Source organism: Chlorocebus sabaeus, chromosome 20 (genome assembly GCF_047675955.1).
Source record: "Chlorocebus sabaeus isolate Y175 chromosome 20, mChlSab1.0.hap1, whole genome shotgun sequence".
In the NCBI taxonomy this organism is placed as follows: Eukaryota; Metazoa; Chordata; class Mammalia; order Primates; family Cercopithecidae; genus Chlorocebus; species Chlorocebus sabaeus.
Genome location: NC_132923.1, coordinates 43,689,082 through 43,706,301, shown reverse-complemented (window position 1 = coordinate 43,706,301; position 17,220 = coordinate 43,689,082). Strand labels below are relative to the sequence as shown.

The 17,220-nt window shown below is 39.1% G+C and overlaps 1 protein-coding gene and 1 pseudogene across 1 annotated transcript in view; one reads left to right on the top strand and one right to left on the bottom strand.

Moving 5' to 3' along the window:
• DIPK1A (divergent protein kinase domain 1A) overlaps positions 1–17,220 on the bottom strand; it is a 119,957-nt gene that overhangs the window by 83,048 nt on the left and 19,689 nt on the right. The gene's annotated exons all lie outside the window — the stretch shown is intronic.
• Positions 3,324–4,797, top strand: LOC103224425 (meiotic nuclear division protein 1 homolog pseudogene; annotated as a pseudogene).

Sequence of the window (17,220 nt, the reverse complement as noted above, 5' to 3'; positions counted from 1 at the left end):
CCATCCTGGCTAATATGGTGAAACCCCGTCTCTACTAAAAACTACAAAAAACTAGCCGGGCGCAGTGGCGGGCGCCTGTGGTCCCAGCTACTCGGGAGGCTGAGGTAGGAGAATGGCGTGAACCCGGGAGGCGGAGCTTGCAGTGAGCTGAGATCTGGCCACTGCACTCCAGCCTGGGCGGCAGAGCGAGACTCCCTCTCAAAAAAAAAAAAAAAAAAGAACTCTACTTACATGTATGCTTAGACTGCTTGCTAGTGTCCTAGAGGTCTCATAGGCTCTATCTAGTTTTCATGAGTCTTTTTTCTCTCTGCTCTTTGAGTGTTTTCTATTGATGTCTTCAAGTTAATTGACTCTTTGATGTCCCAAATCTGCTGTAAGGTTCATTTTTCATTTCAGTTATTATACTTTAGTGTTTTATAATTTTCACTTTTAAAAAGTGTCTCTTGGGAGGCCAAGGTGGGTGGATCACCTGAGGTCAGGGATTCGGCACCAGCCTGGCCAACACGGTGAAACCCTGTCTCTACTAAAAATAAAAAATTAGCCAGGTGTGGTGGTGCATGCTTTTAATCCCAGCTACTCAGGAGGCTGAGGCAGGAGAATAGCTCAAACCTGGGAAGCAGAGCTTGCAGTGAGCTGAAACCACACCACTGCACTCCAGCCTGGGCAACAGAGTGAGACTCCATCTCAAAGAAAAAAAAAAAAAGGAAAAAAGAAAAAATTTCCCTTTCTCTGTTTGAGGTTTTCTACTTGTTCAATTACTATACACATATTTTCTTTCATAGTCCTTAAGCATATTTATAATGACTGCTTTAACAGCTTTGACTTAGAATATAAACACTTGGTCATCTTGAAGATATTTTGTTATTGACTACTTTTCTTTTGAACATTGTTACATTTTCCTGTTTCTTCACATGTCTAGTGATTTTTGGATTGGTTCTTACACATTATGTATAATATGTTGTCATGACTCTGGATTCTGTTACATTCCTCTGAAGATGGATCTTTGTTCTAGCAGGCAGTTAATTTGGTGGGACTCTCAATTTCCAAATTCTGTCTCCCCTGCCATCAGCATCTGTTGAAACCTCTTCTCTGTTCTTTTAGCTTCCAGGTGCTGCTTTTTCATTGCATTTCCTGGGCCTCCCCACAAATATGAAGGAGTTGGGCAGATGTTAAATGCAGGTTTGGTGACTAATCTTTCTGCATCTCCTCCCCTTCCAAGATTTTTTGCCTAAGTTTCTGGCTGCTCTACTAGTCCTGAGCCCTATTTTCCAAGATTTCTGCCTCTGGAGCCAGGCACAGACTGGGGAGGACCTTCAGGGGCAAGTTCCTTCCTTTCAGATTGAGTTTATCTTTTCTTTCACTTCCTTTCCAGTGCCTTTAAATAGCTGTTGCAAATATATAAATGCATATATGTAATTTTAAAATCTACATTTCAATAATCTTTATCTGTGGGAGGTTAGTGTGAGTAATCTATTATGCCATCACCAGCAGATGAAATAATCAGTGTTGTTTTGATTCAGTGTCTCACACTGGGTGAATTTTTTGGATTCTTCATCCACCTTTCAGAGGTTCATCTTTATCCTGGCTGACTTTCCAAGTTGTCACAAGATGGAACCAGCAGCTTTCAGAGCTACATGTTTCCATCTTCAAAACCAGAGAAGGAAGAAAGAGCCGAACCATCAAACGTGGTCCTGGGCTTCACTCCAACTAAACAAATTTTTAGAAAACATAACCACCCTTGAACCAAGCACTGTGACCAGTAGAATGCTATGAGCTGACTGGCTTAGGCTTGGGTCACTGGTCATCTTCTCCCTCTGGCCCTATTCCTTGTTTCTGACTCCCTGAAGGCCTATAACCCACTTACAGGTCCCTGTTGCTTTTGTAAGCCAGGGGAGTGATGCTGTGGAATACTCTTCCTCAAGGGCAGCACGGCCTTTTGTGGCTCCCAATTTTAAGGACACAGGTCAATTGCAATTCTCTGACTCTCACAAGCCTGAAGTCTTTTCTCTTCACCTCACATAGCAGTTAAAAGTATGGTTCCCACTCCCCACTGGCCATTTTGGCTTTAGCTCTCTTTCATATCTGGGTTTGAGTTTCCTTGTCACTTCTGGTATCTGGAGATTTCCTTTGTCTGCTTTCAAACTTAATCAGGTAGTAATAATAATAATAATAAAAAACTGAGAAAGGGAGATTATATTTTATCCAGCATTTCTATGTATTTGAAAAAGAAAAAAAGAGGAATCTTCTCATATTAACTAAATCAGTAACTTTCCTTAGCCTTCAGGATATAGAACCAATTCTAATTCATTTAACACAGAGGGCCCTTCATAGTATCATTTACCCTCTTAGTTTCATGACCTGAATACCCTCAAATGCAATCTTTTCTTTTGCGAAGGAAAGAACTTTTTGTAATTCTCTGTTCATGCCATGCCATTTCTTCTTTCCATGCCTTTTCTGATACTGTTTACTCTATATAGAATATTATCTCCCCAAGGTGCCCATGCCCTCACATACAAATTTTTATCTAGTCAACTGATACTCATTCTAAAAGTCTCCAACTAAACATGGCTTCTTAAAAGCCTTTTCTGTCTCTCCCTCCCCTGTACCAACTAAGACTAAGACGGTCCCTTCCTGGGGTCCTGTAACACTCTATACACACTTCTGAAATACAAATATCACTCTAATTGCTGAATTACTTTTCCCACTAGACTACACTCCTTGAAAGAAATATGTCTTACATAATTGATTACTTCTAGTACTTCATTCTTTGTTTGGCACATATTAGATATTTGACAAATGTTTGCTGAATGAATGGAAAGACAGATTCTTTTTCTTTTTTTAAAAAAATTAATAGATTTATTCTTTAGAGCAATTTTTTTTGGTTTACAGAAAAACTGAACAGAAAGTACAAAGTTCTCATATAATTGGCAAAACCTGGAAGTAACCAAGATGTCCTTCAGTAGGTGGATGATACATAAACTGTGGCACATCAGACAATGGACAATTATTTAGCAATAAAAAGAAATGAGCTGGCCCCTCACCCCATGTGCAGACCCCACCACTGGAAGGCCTGGTGCCCACACCATATCAAAGAAAAAAGAGACTGAGTGCAGAAGAAAAGAGAGCCTGCATGATGGAAACATTTTTTAAAACAAAAGATGTATTTCAATTAAAAGAGATGGAGAAGGCCAGGCGCAGTGGCTCACGCCTGTAATAGCAGCACTTTTGGGAGGTTGATGCAGGAGGACTGCTTGAGGCCAGGAGTTGAAGATCAACCTGGCCAACCTAGCGAGACCCATCTCTAAAAAAAAAAAAAAAAAGACATGGAGAGGACTGTTCCCAAAGAGAAAGGCATTACTGCTGTGTTAGTAAAAGAAAAAAGTCCTTCAAAGTTTAGTTGATAATGATATGGTTGGTGAGAGAACTGGAACTTCTCATTATTATCAGGCTTTTCCAAGTAAAATTCTTCATGCAAGGACCTGTAAATTGGAGGTTCTGAAATCTCAGTTGTTTCAGAGAATCCAAAAGCATGCAAACTTACAGAAAACCATCAGAAAAACTAAAATTGGCCAACATGAGATGAAGGAGTGAACCATGCTAGCCAAGGAGCATTCTTCACTCTGGGATCAAAGGGAACAGCTAAAGACAGAAGTTGAAAAATGCAAATAATGTGACCCGCAAGTTGTTGAAGAAACACATCAGGCAAATAAAGTACTTGTTAACAGATGGACTGATAACATATTTGCAATAAAATCTTGGGCCAAAAGAAAATTTGGGTTTGAAGAAAATAAAATTGATAAAACTTCTGGAATTCCAGAAGACTTTGACTACATTGACTAAAATATACCATGGTGGTAAAGAATCTATGAGCTCATAAACATGCAAATTTTTAAATATTATCCAACTAGGCCGGGTACAGTGGCTCACGCCTGTAATCCCAGCACTTTGGGAGGCTGAGGCAGGAGAATCACAAGGTCAGGAGATCGAGACCATCCTGGCTAACATGGTGAAACCCCATCTCTACTAAAAATACAAAAAATAAAAATAAAAATTAGCCGCGTGTGGTGGCGCACTCTTGTAGTCCCAGCCACTCGGGAGCCTGAGGCAGGATAATCACTTAAACCTGGGATGCAGGGGTTGCAGTGAGCTGAGATCGTGCCATTGCACTCCAGCCTAGGCGACAGAGCGAGACTCTGTCTCAAAAAAAAAAATTTAAAAATTTAAAAAATATTATCCAACTAAATGTACTGAATTGTCTTTTACCTATAACAGTGTTTATCATTTTATTAAAGTATAAAATGTAAAAAAGAGAAAGAAATGAACCATCAAGCCATGAAAAGACAGAGAAATCATAAATGTGTATTCCTTTTGTAGTAATTCTAAGATTTTAGAAAATTATTTGTCAGACATACCCTACCTGATTAAATGTGTATTCCTAAGTGAACGAAGCCAATCTGAAAAGGCCACATACATACTGTGGAATTCCAACTATATAATATTCCAGAAAAGGCAACAGTAAAAACATCAGTGGTTGCTAGGGGTTGGAAGGATGAACAGGTGGAACACCAAGGATTTTTAGGGCAGTGAAACTACTCTGTTTGATAATAATATAATGGTGGATACATGCCATTATACACTTGTCAAAACCCAAAGAATGTACATCAAGAGTAAACCCTAATGTAAACTATGGGCTTCTGGAGATAATGATGTGTCAATGTAGGTTTGTCAATTGTAACATATGGACCACTCTGGTGAGGGATGTTGATAGTCAGGGAGGCTGTACATGTGTGGTGCGGAGGGGTATATGACAATGCTCTGCTTAATTTTGTCACAAATTTTAAATTGCTCTAAAAATTAAAGTATATTTTTTAAAAATATGAAAGAGCTAAATATACATCTCAAGAAGAAGAAAAAGAACAGAAAAACAAATAAAACCCCCCAAAACCCAAGAAGTAGAAGGAAAGAAATAATAAAGATAGAAACTAATAAAACAGAACATAACATAAAAATCAATACAACTAAAACTTTGTCCCTTTGAAAAGTTCTAAGAAGAAACTGAAAAGGTGAATAGTTTCTATATCTAAAAACCACAGAAGGAAAAAGTATCAGGGAGGCAGGCATGATCAATAGTATACAATGCCATAACAAAGTAAAGTACAATTAATATTGAAAACTGCCCGGTGTGTGGCTCCCATCTGTAATCTCAATGCTTTGGGAGGCCAAGGCAGGAAGACTGCTGGAGGCCAGGAGTTTGAGACCAGCCTGGGCAATATAGCAAGACCCTGTTTCTTAAAAAAAGGAAAAGAAAACTGCCTGATCTAACAATAAGGAGATCACTGATAACTTGGGCAAGAATAATTTAAGTGGGATGGAAAGAAGTAGAACAAGTCTCTAAAAGCAAAAAAAAAAAAAAAAAAATCCCGGATGTGTTGACATTAATGCTGACATATATCTGCAAGAAGCTAGATTTGATTTATCTTTACCTTTGCACAGTGCCTCACATATCACTGCCTGCATCACTATTTGCTGAATTAATTTAGTTGGATGGAAAAGAAAGGACCACACATAAAGAGCTTTAAATGCTTGACAGTATTGAGGCTTAAATGAACAAGTTTTAAGATTTCTAAACAGATAAACAGTCTGATGTTTAAAGAAGATTAATCTGGATGTTAGCTTAAGACTTTTAAAGGGAATACTGAGGAAAGGGAGACTAGTTAGGAAGTTGTTGCAGCAATCTAGGCCCTTTTGGATTAGGATAGGCCAACAGCAGTGACGATAAAAGGGTAAAATTTGAGACATTATGAAAGTAAACTTCTTAGGATTTGTCAACAAACAGATATGAAAGTTAGAAGAAAAAGATGTTAAAGGTTTGAAAGACTGAAAAACTTAATAAAGAACAAAGGTCAGTGGTAACACACAATGGCATTTTAACTAAATGCAACCTCAACTGGATCTATTTCTACGGTCTAAGAAATTCAGGTTTTTAATTTTCAGCATACAACTTTTGGTCACAAAATAAATTTTCTTGAACAAATGAATTTTAAATCTAGATGTAAACTGAGATCTTTATAAATGAATAAAAAAACAGTGGAGAATTTATTCAAATTCATATACTTCTATATTTATTTCCAGAAGGCAAGATAATGGGATAGTTTTGAAATATCTAGTAGAATATGCCAATTTTTCATAAAAGAAAAGTTTTTTTTCTTAACAGTTTAAATCTAGGAAACTAGTTTAAAATCAAAAAGTTATGCATGAGAAAAGCTAAAATGACAAATCTGGCAAGATATCTACTTTTATATACATATATCAGAAGTTTTCTATTTGTGGAAACATGCAAACTCGCATAGTTCAAATGTATTTCCTGAGTCAGCATATACTGGAAGGTTTCTCACCTTCCTCTTTTCATCTTATTTTGGCTCACCTTCTCCCTCAAAACATCTTGAAACATAGATACTGTGGAAACAAATGAAAATGATCTATCTCTGAAAGCATTCAGAATCAAATAGCTCAGCATTCCTCTTCTTTTTCACTAAACTGTGCTTTGCACCACAAAATTAAACAGACATCCCTAGGGATACAGATTTGCCAAGAGTGTTCCTGGCAAAAATAAAACCTGGCCTTTCTCCAGACTGCTATACATGGACAACAATGGAAGTTCTACGAATGGAGATTGATTGCTGGCTGGCTGGCGGGTCTGTGGTTACTTACTAGTGTCAAGATGAAGAATATTAGGCACAGATCATTTTCATGTCCAAAGACTTCTGAAAAATGTGCTCTGCCTGAATTCTCACATTCAACAAAGTGAGAGTTATCTACTGAAGAAACAGTTATGATTCTAGCTCTATTCCTTTAAGTATCAGACTAGCAAACTGAAGCCCAGCGAAGGTGGGTCATTTGCCCAGAATCATACAGCTAGTTGGTGACAGGACAAAACACAGGTCTTGAGATTCCCAGTTCAATATTTCCACCTCTCTATTGAGCAACACTACTCTCTAAATAATACTAAAAAGAATGTGTTGCTCATGTCTTAAACTCTTTTAATCTAAGTCATTTCATAACTTGACATTCCTGTTTGGTATTTTGCTAGAAATTGCAATATACTTTTATTTTGTGAGATACTATACATTAATATAACAGTTTTTTAAAGAACTATGTATTTTAAGTCCCAGAATCACCAAAATAAAATGAGACTAGAAATGGTTTTAAAACTATTAAAACGCAATTAATAAATTCTGAATCTTTAAACTTGGGGAGATTCTTTAAAAATTACGGCTGAATATATTTAAAAGCAGAGAGGGGTACTGGAATCAAGGTCACAAGACCAGGATTTAAGTGCTATCTCTGCTACTGACTAGCTGCATGACCTGAGCATGTTTCCTCCTTATCTATAAAATGAACAGGGTTGATCAGGTTTGCTGAAATCAGTTTTATCATTTAAAATACAGTTCCAGACAACTCAAGGATAAGATCTTTATCTTATCCTTATTATATTATAACGTGTTCAAATAATTGAGCAAAAAAAATAAAATAAAATAAATCCCTCACTATTCTATACCTAACTAAAGACAATAAAACACAGGAAATGGCTGAGCATGGTGGCTCATGCCTGTAATCCCAGCACTTTGGAAGGCTGAGGTGGGAGGATCGATCACCTGGGCCCAAGAGTTCAAGGTTGCAATGAGCTATGATCATGCCACTGCATTCCCACCTGGGCAACAGAGAGAGACTTCATCTCAAAAAGAAAAACAAAAGAACAATAACAACAACAAAAAAACCTCACAGGAAACATCATCTCTACTATAAAAAAGCTGTAGATTTGGCTCTGCATAGAGTCAGCAAGAAAAACAATGTCAGAAAAATGCAGTACACAGTTGAAGTTATGGAAATCTGGATCACATCTTTCTGCATTCGTTTAACTAAATAGGCAGCTTTGAAAACCTAAGTATAGTTTTTCTGAAGGGGAAACAGAAGGAGAACATAAAAGAAGCTCAGAGAAGCCGGGCATGGTGGCTCATGCCTGTAATCCCAACACTTTGAGAGGCCAAGGCAGGCGGATCACCTGAGGTCAGGAGTTTGAGACCAGCCTGACCAACAAGGAGAAACCCTGACTCTACTAAAAATACAAAAATTAGCCAGGCATGATGGTGCACGCCTGTAATCCCAGGTACTCAGGAGGCTGAGGCAGGAGTTCTCCTACTGCTTGAACCCAGGAGGCGGAGGTTGCAGTGAGCCAAGATCACACCACTGCACTCCAGCCTGGGCAACAAGAACGAAACTCCGTCTCAAAAAAAAAAAAAAAAGAAAAAGAAAAAGAAAAAAGAAAGAAAGAAGCTCAGAGAAGTTGTTTTAGTCCAGTTCTGCCAGACCCTCCACAGCAAGTACCATGCAGCACTATCAGACATCAAGACCCTTTATCCATTGCTTTATTGAGTGCTGTTATACATGGTCCTGGACGATTTGAACCTGTTTAATAATAGGTCTTTTAGATCTTTGGGGGTGAAATTAACTGTAAAAACAACTTTTACTTTTGCTTTTCTACTACTTGAGACAATTGTGAATTCACACAGATATAGATAGCCTTACATACAATTCACTGTTCATTCACTCTATGGAAATCCAAAAAGTATAAACATAGTCCCTGTACCCACCAGCTACCAAGACTTTACAACTGAATAGGATCATGAGTTTTACTATTTAATAAATTCTTACCAGTTTTTATGTCCAATTTCATTGCACTTAAGTCCTTTGTCTCTTAACAGATGTAAAACAGAAAAATTAATTTGTAAGGTACTAGAAAAAAGGATTACGGAATCATAAAGAGCTAATCCAAGGTTGGGCATAGTGGCTCATATCTGTAATCCCAGCACTTTGGGAGGCTGAGGCGGGTGGACCACTTGAGGTCAGGAGTTCGAGACCAGCCTGGCCAACATGGTGAAGCCCTGTCTCTACTAAAAAATACAAAAAAAATCAGCCGGGCATAGTGACTTCTTCCTAGAACATTAACTGGTGACTAACCTATCATAAATACTTTGCAAGTATTTCTTCACAGATACTGCATGATATACTTCTACCTAACTTTTGCAGGTGTGACTTTCAATTTGTGGGGATCACAACAGAAATCCCCACATGCTTTATTTGTTACAGACTAAATGGTGAATCCAGAAAGAAAAAAAGGGTCTGACACAATCTATCAGCCTCCTTTTGGGCTAGGATTGGAATTCATTCTAGTGGTGAATGACCCAACTATTGCCAAAGTTGTTTTTTTTTGGCAATGCTGCTTTTAAAAAAAAATTTCAGTACCAGGTCATTTGAATATCTAATTGGAAAAAATACATATATCTTTAATCACACCATATACAAAAATCAATTCCTAACTGACTACAGATCTAAATGTGAAACATAGGACAATAATGCTTTTAGAGAAAAACAATAGAATAGCTTTGTGACCTTAGAATATTTAAAGTATTTGTGTCTTCTTAAACTGGACACAAAACCTCTAACCATAAAATAAAAAAATAATAATAAACTTGATTATATTAAGAATTTCTGTTCGGCCGGGTTTGGTAGCTTACTCCTGTAATCCCAGCACTTTGGGAGGCCAAGGCAGGCAGATGACGAGGTCAAGGGATTGAGACAATCCTGGCTAAGACGGTGAAATCCCATCTCTATTAAGATACAAAAAATTTAGCCGGGCATGGTGGCGGGTGACAGAGCAAGATGCCATCTCTAAATTAATTAATTAATTAATTAATTAATTAAATTTAATTTAAAACAACTTCTGTTCTCCAAAACACAATATTAGAACAAAATGACCACAAAAGTAGAAGGCAATAATATATCTGACAAAGGGTTACATAGAGATTGCACAGAGAATTCCTATGAGTTGATAAAAAAAATATACAGAACACCAATAGAAATATGAACAAAATACCTGAACTTGAATGACTTCATAAAAGAGGATATCCAAATGGAAAATAAACCTGAAAAAGATGCCCAACTTCATTAGTTATCAAGGAAATGCAAATTAAAATTGCAACATGGTATCAGGCTGGGCCTAGTGGCTCATGCCTATAATTCCAGCACTTTGGGAGGCAGAGGTGGGCAGATCACTTGAAGTCAAGGGTTCAAAACCAGCCTGGCCAACATGGTGAAACTCCGTCTCTACTAAAAATATAAAAATTAGCCAGGCATGGTGGTGGGCGCCTGTAATTCTAGCTATTCAGGAGGCTGAGGCAGGAAAACTGCTTGAACCCAGGAGGCGGAGGTTGCAGTAAGCCAAGATCACGTCATTGCACTCCAGCTTGCAGACAGAGCAAGACTCAATCTCAAAAACAAACCAACCAACTAAAAAACCACAACATGGTATCACTCTACACCCATCAGAACATCTAAAATGAAGATGTAAAATACCAAGTATTGGGGAGGGAGTGGAGCAACTGAAACTCTCATACACTACTTGCTATGGTTTGAACCTTTGTGTTTCCTCCAAAATTCATGTTGCAAGTTAATCTCCAATGCAACAGTATTGAGAGGTAGGGCCTTTAGGAGGTGATTAGGTCATGAAGACTTCACCTTGGTGAATGCGATATTAAGTCCTTTAAAAAATGGTTTCACACAGCAATTAGCATCTCTTTTTTTTCTGCTTCTACCATGTACAACATGGCAAGACCACATCTCTAAAAACAAAATAAAATAAAGATGGGCATTAAGAAAAACAACTGAACATAGAGGGAGATGTTGGGCAAAGGATACAAAACTTCAATTAGACAGAAGGAATAAGTTCAGGAAATCTATCATATAACATTGTGGTTATAATTAATGACAATGTATCATATACTTGAAAATTGCTAAGAAAGTAAATTTTAAGTGTTATCACCTCAAAAAAAGTATGTGAGGTAATGCATATGTTAATTATTAATAGTTCGATTTAGCAATTCCACAATGTATACATATTTCAAAACATCATATTGTACACCATAAATATACGCAATTTACATCAATTTTTTAAAAATAAGTAAAATAATTTTTTAAAATGGAACATAGGCATATCTAGGACCTACCCATTCATTTCCACAGAAATGCTTATGTATGTTCACCAAAAGACAGGTACTAGAATATCCATAGCTTCAATATCTGCAATAGCTAAAAACTGGAGAGGGCCAGGCACAGTGGCTCATGCCTGTAATCCTAGCACTTTGGAAGTTCAAGGCAGGAGGATTACTTGAGCCCAAGAGTTTGAGACCAGCCTGGGCATCATGGTGAGATCCTGTCACTACAAAAAAAAAAATAAAAGAATTAGCCAGGTGTGGTGACGTGCACCTGTAACCTGTAGTTGCAGCTACTAGGGAGGCTGAGGTGCGAGGATCACTTGAGCCCAGGAGTTTGAGGTTACAGTGAGCTATGATCATGCCACTGCACTCCAGCCTGGGCTGTATACAGAGCGAGACTGTCTCTAAAAACAAAAAACAGTAGAATGAATAAATAAATTGAGGTATGTTGACACATGGAATACTAGACAGCAATGAAAATGAAGGATATATAACTACATGTGACAATAAGGATGGATCTCACAAACATAATGCTGAGCAACAGAAGCCAGACCCCAAAGATATGAGTCCACTTATATCAAAAACAAAATCAGGCAAAACTGGACTTCCATTAGAAGACAGGAGATGGTAATAACAGGAAAAGAAATGAGGGAGGCTTCTAGCATGCTGGTAAAATGGTGTCTCTTGAGTATAAATGTACATTTCAATATTCATGTTATACTTTATTTATTTATTTATTATTTTTATTTATTTATTTATTTATTTTTGAGATGGAGTCTCGCTCTGTTGCCCAGGCTGGAGTGCAGTGGCACGATCTCGGCTCACCGCAAGCTCCGCCTCCCGGGTTGACGCCATTCTCCTGCCTCAGCCTCCCAAGTAGCTGGGACAACAGGCGCCCGCCACCACACCCGGCTAATTTTTTTTTTTTTGTATTTTTAGTAGAGATGGGGTTTCACCATGTTAGTCAGGATGGTCTCGATCTCCTGACCTTGTGATCCACCTGCCTTAGCCTCCCAAAGTGCTGGGATTACAGGCGTGAGCCACCGCGCCCGGCCTCATGTTATACTTTAATGAAAAGTTAAGGACTACTTTTTCTTGCTACTTAATGTTAAGGTTCTGGCCTTTCACATAAAAAGCCAGCACCCCGACCTTGGATAAATACCAAAGTATACTGTAAAGGCTAGTAATGAAACTGGTTTTAAGCTAACTACAGATTAACCTTTACCCCGGGTCACAGCTTCACCTTATTAGGAACCTACTAATAGTCTGGCAGAACAAATTTGTTCTTTTCTTTTCTAATTTAAAAAATTAAAAAGGCATTACAAATGAATGATTTTCTTCCCTCCTCCCACTGATTGTTATGAACTATACACAGAGCAAAATACATCACATATTATTTCATTTAATCTTCATAATTCCATGAAATAATATTTTTTATATTTTTCATAATTTTATAGTTAAAGAGATTTAGGTTAAGCACATTGTCTAAGATCAGTTAGTACATACATAGTAGAGCCAGGATCTGAATCCTGGTTTGTCTGATTTCCAAACTTTGTTCTTTACCACTTTATACTGCCTCATTGTTATACTGGGGGCTGTGTAGGATAGAGTGATGATCATCTTCTTTAGCTTTAATCACTTTAGAAGGCCAGGTCTGAACAGAACATTTCTTTCCACCTCTTTTTTATAAAGACCCATAAAGGGACTGGACTGTTATGGAATGAAAGCCGGGCATTAATAACAGAGAGCCCATGCCACCAACAGGCCTGTAATAAAAGTGTTTGACTGCTTTTAACAACTGGCTAAATGGGAAATTGGGCAGAGTTCTCAGCAGACTGGTCTCAAATGAACCAACAATTGAGGATGAGTGTTTTCCTTAGGCCATAGTGGAAGAACCATGGATACACTATACAATTTTGTTAAAAATGAGGATTAATGAGCAGGTTCTTAGCAGGGTTTTTTTTTCTTTTTCTTTTTCTTTTTTTTTTTTTTGAGACGGAGTCTCATTCTGTTGCCCAGACTGGAGTGCAGTGGCGCGATCTCTGCTCACTGCAAGCTCCGCCTCCCAGGTTCACGCCGTTCTCCTGCCTCAGCCTCCCCAGTAGCTGGGACTACAGGCGCCCGCTACCACGCCCGGCTGATTCTTTGTATTTTTAGTAGAGATGGGGTTTCACCATGTTAGCCAGAATGTTCTCGATCTCCTGACCTTGTGATCCGCCCGCCTCAGCGTCCCAAAGTGCTGGGATTACAGGCGTGAGCCACCGTGCCCGGCCATGAGCAGGTTCTTTTTTTTTTTGAGACGGAGTCTCGCTCTGTCGGCCAGGCTGGAGTGCAGTGGCCGGATCTCAGCTCACTGCAAGCTCCGCCTCCCGGGTTTACGCCATTCTCCTGCCTCAGCCTCCCGAGTAGCTGGGACTACAGGCGCCCGCCACCTCGCCCGGCTAGTTTTTTGTATTTTTTTTTTTTTTTTTTTTTTTTAGTAGAGACGGGGTTTCACCGTGTTAGCCAGGATGGTCTCGATCTCCTGACCTCGTGATCCGCCCGTCTCGGCCTCCCAAAGTGCTGGGATTACAGGCTTGAGCCACCGCGCCCGGCCATGAGCAGGTTCTTAACTGTGCACAGGTATCTGCATTTCTTTAAATCTTCTTCTAGGGTATATTATTTTTTTCAAAAGTTATACTGACAAGTATTTATTATTTAATATGGACGCTATTAAAGCTTTAACAAAAGTTTAGGTTGGTAGAAAAATATGACTGACTAGACTACTGATTTTTAAATAGCTTCTGATCTTTAATCATATACTTCATTCAGTAAGTTAGCAGATACTTTCCCAAGTTGCAGATCTGCTACCTAATTAAAATTAAGCACGGCCGGGTGCGGTGGCTCATGCCTGTAATCCCAGCACTTTCAGAGGCTGAGGCAGGCGGATCACGAGGTCAGGAGTTCAAGACCAGCCTGACCAACATGGTGAAACCCCGTCTCTACTAAAAATACAAAAATTAGCCAGGTGTGGTGGTGCGCGCCTGTAATCCCAGATACTCAGGAGGCTGAGGCAGGAGAATTGCTTCAACCCAAAAGGCAGAGGTTGAGCCGAGATTGTACTACTGCACTCCAGCATGGAAGACAGAGCTAGACCCCATCTGGAAAAAAAAAAAAGAGAAGAAAAAACAAAAACTAAGCACTTTTACTCATCTACTTTGGAAAATCCTAAACTTAAAAAGTAACTTCCAGCTTGTGTGAAAGGTCAATTTCATAGTTAAAAAATCACACCCTGACCTGAGATTTTGTTGTATAATGACAGCATCCTTCATAAAAGGAATTTCAAAGTTTGTTTATTGATTGGTTGATCAACTGAGACTGGGTCTCACTGTGTTGCCTAGGCTGGAGTGCAGTGATGCATTCATGGCTCACTGCAGCCTTGACCTCCCAGGCTCAAGCAATCCTCCCACCTCAGCCTCCAAGTAGCTGGGACCACCCAGTTAATATTTTATTTTTTATAGAGTCAGAGTCTCCCAGTGTTGCCCAGCTGGTCTTGAACTCCTGGCCTCAAGCAATCCTCCTGCCATGGCCCCACAAATTGTTCGGATTACAGGCGTGAGCCATCATGCCCAACCCAAAGTTTATTTTTGAACCATGCAACATCAAAGTCATTTGAAATTTAAATGTCATTCTTTATAATAGAGGAAAAATATATTTGCCATTATTATATAGAACTCTATACTTGATGTGTATGTTAGAGGTTTTTTTTTTTTTTTTTTTTTTTTGAAATGGAGTCTCACTCTGTCACCCAGGCTGGAGTGCAGTGGCGCAATCTTGGCTCACTGCAATCTCCACCTCCTGGGTTCAAGTGATTCTCCTGGCACAGCCTCCCAAGTAGCTGGGATTACAGGTATGCACTACCATGCCCAGCTAATTTTTGTATTTTTAGTAGAGATGAGGTTTTGCCATGTTGGCCAGGAACACAAAGTCATAATCTTTAATTATGAACTACAGATACTTCTACTTGCACCCCTGCCAATACACCTATAGTTGAAGCAGCTTGCTGGTAGTATTAGAATCCCCACAACTTTCTGAGTGGAGGAGGCTCAGTGTTTGACTCTAAGCTATACGCACCTGCTGTAAGGCTTAGATAAAGGGTATCCCATCTAGATATATATTTATTAACTTGCCTCTTGAAAGTATAGATCCAGGGGGAAAAATCACATATGGCTCTCTAGTAAATATACATAATATCTATTATTTCTCGATTGTGTTATTCTATCTAGGCCTAATCCTCAAGTAAAAATGTAACTGTGGCCTGGGCAACATGGTGAAACCTTGTCTCTACAATACATACAAAAATTAGCCAGGCATGGTGGTGCACAACTATAGTTCCAGCTACTCAGGAGGCTAAGCCAGGAGAATTAGCCAGTCATGGTGGTGCACACCTGTAGTCCCAGCTACTCAGGAGGCTGAACCAGGAGAATTAGCCAGGCATGGTGGTGCACACCTGTGTCCCAGCTACTCAGGAGGCTGAGTCAGGAGAATTAGCCAGGCATGGTGGCGCACACCTGTAGTCCCAGCTACTCAGGAGGCTGAGGTGGGAGGATCACCTAAGCCCAGGGAGGTCAAAGCTGTAGTGAGCCATGATCATGCCACTGCATTCCAGCCTGGGCCACAGAGCGAGACCTCTTCTAAAGAAAAAAAAAAAAAGTTGATTCCTCTAAGGCAACTCATAAACATATACCAAAGACAGACAATTAATTTGAAAGGAGAAATTAGTCATTTCACTAATTTGACTTCAAAAAATTCTTCAAATAGGCAAAGAGTCCAACATAGAAAGCCATAATATATTTTTGGAAAGTCATTCAAAAATTTATAATTTTTGGATATATCATTTTATGAGCAAGCTAAAGAATTCCTCTTTCAATAATGAATTAATTCTCCCAGAATTATTAGGGAGGTAAGAAAAAAACCATCCTATCAATCGTCACCTCACTGGTAAATGAAAAAAATAAGGGTCAGAAGGACAAAGGAGCTTGACACAAGCCAAATCACATACTTGAAATCTCATGCTAACGCATATTATTCATCTTAAAGTTGGATAATGTTAGAATTCTTTCTACTTTTCTTTATTTATTCATTTATTTTTTAGACGGAGTCTTGCTCTGTCACCCAGGCTGGAGGCAGTGGTGTGATCTCAGCTCACTGCAACACCTGCATCTCGGGTTTAAGCAATTCTCCTGCCTCAGCCTCACAAGTAGCTGGGATTACAGGCACCCGCCACCACGCCTGGCTAATTTTTTGTATTTTTAGCAGAGACGGGGTTTCACCATGTTGAACAGACTAGTCTCGAACTCCTGACCTCAGGTGATCTGCCCACCTCGGCCTCTCAAAGTGCTGGGATTACAGGTGTGAGCCACCACGCCTGGCCTTCCATTTTTCTTTAAATTCAAAATTACTTCAATAAAAATACTTGCTACATAAGACATTTATAACCAAATACTATCATTTTGTACACTGAATTTCTATCACCTTTGGGGAGGGAAGTCTACATAACTGAATGACTTTTACATTCACTTGGTAGATCTAGCTATAGGCCATTTTTGCATTAGTCTGATTTAATAGGATCTATTTTAGGTTAATTAATCTTCAGGGATACAAATTTCTTAATAGAGCAGTCAGCAGTATTTTTAAAAATTAACCAAAACATTCCTAAATCATGTGAAGTAATACATTAGCAAGACTAAAATACCTCATTTCTGCTTCTATTTGTAGCCTTCAAAGCTTAACCCTCTTCCCCACCTTCCCAAATGCCCCCTTCCACCCAGTGATACCCTTCCTCCCACATTCTTCTCTGTCAACTAAAAAATGACCATAGAAAATTTACATTTATCAGGGCCAGGAGCAGTGGCTCATGCTTGTAATCCTAGCACTTTGGGAGGCCAAGGCAGGAAGATCACTTGAGGTCAGGAATTCAAGACCAGCCTGGCCAATATAGTGAAACCCTGTTTCTAACAAAAAACACAAAAATTAGCTGGTGGCGGCCCATGCCTGTAATCCCAGCTACTCAGGAGGCTGAGGCAGGAGGCAGAGGTTGCAGTGAGTTGAGATCACGCCACTACATTCCAGCCTAGGCAACAGAGTGAGACTCTGTCTCAAAAAAAAAAAAAAATTATATTTATCAAAT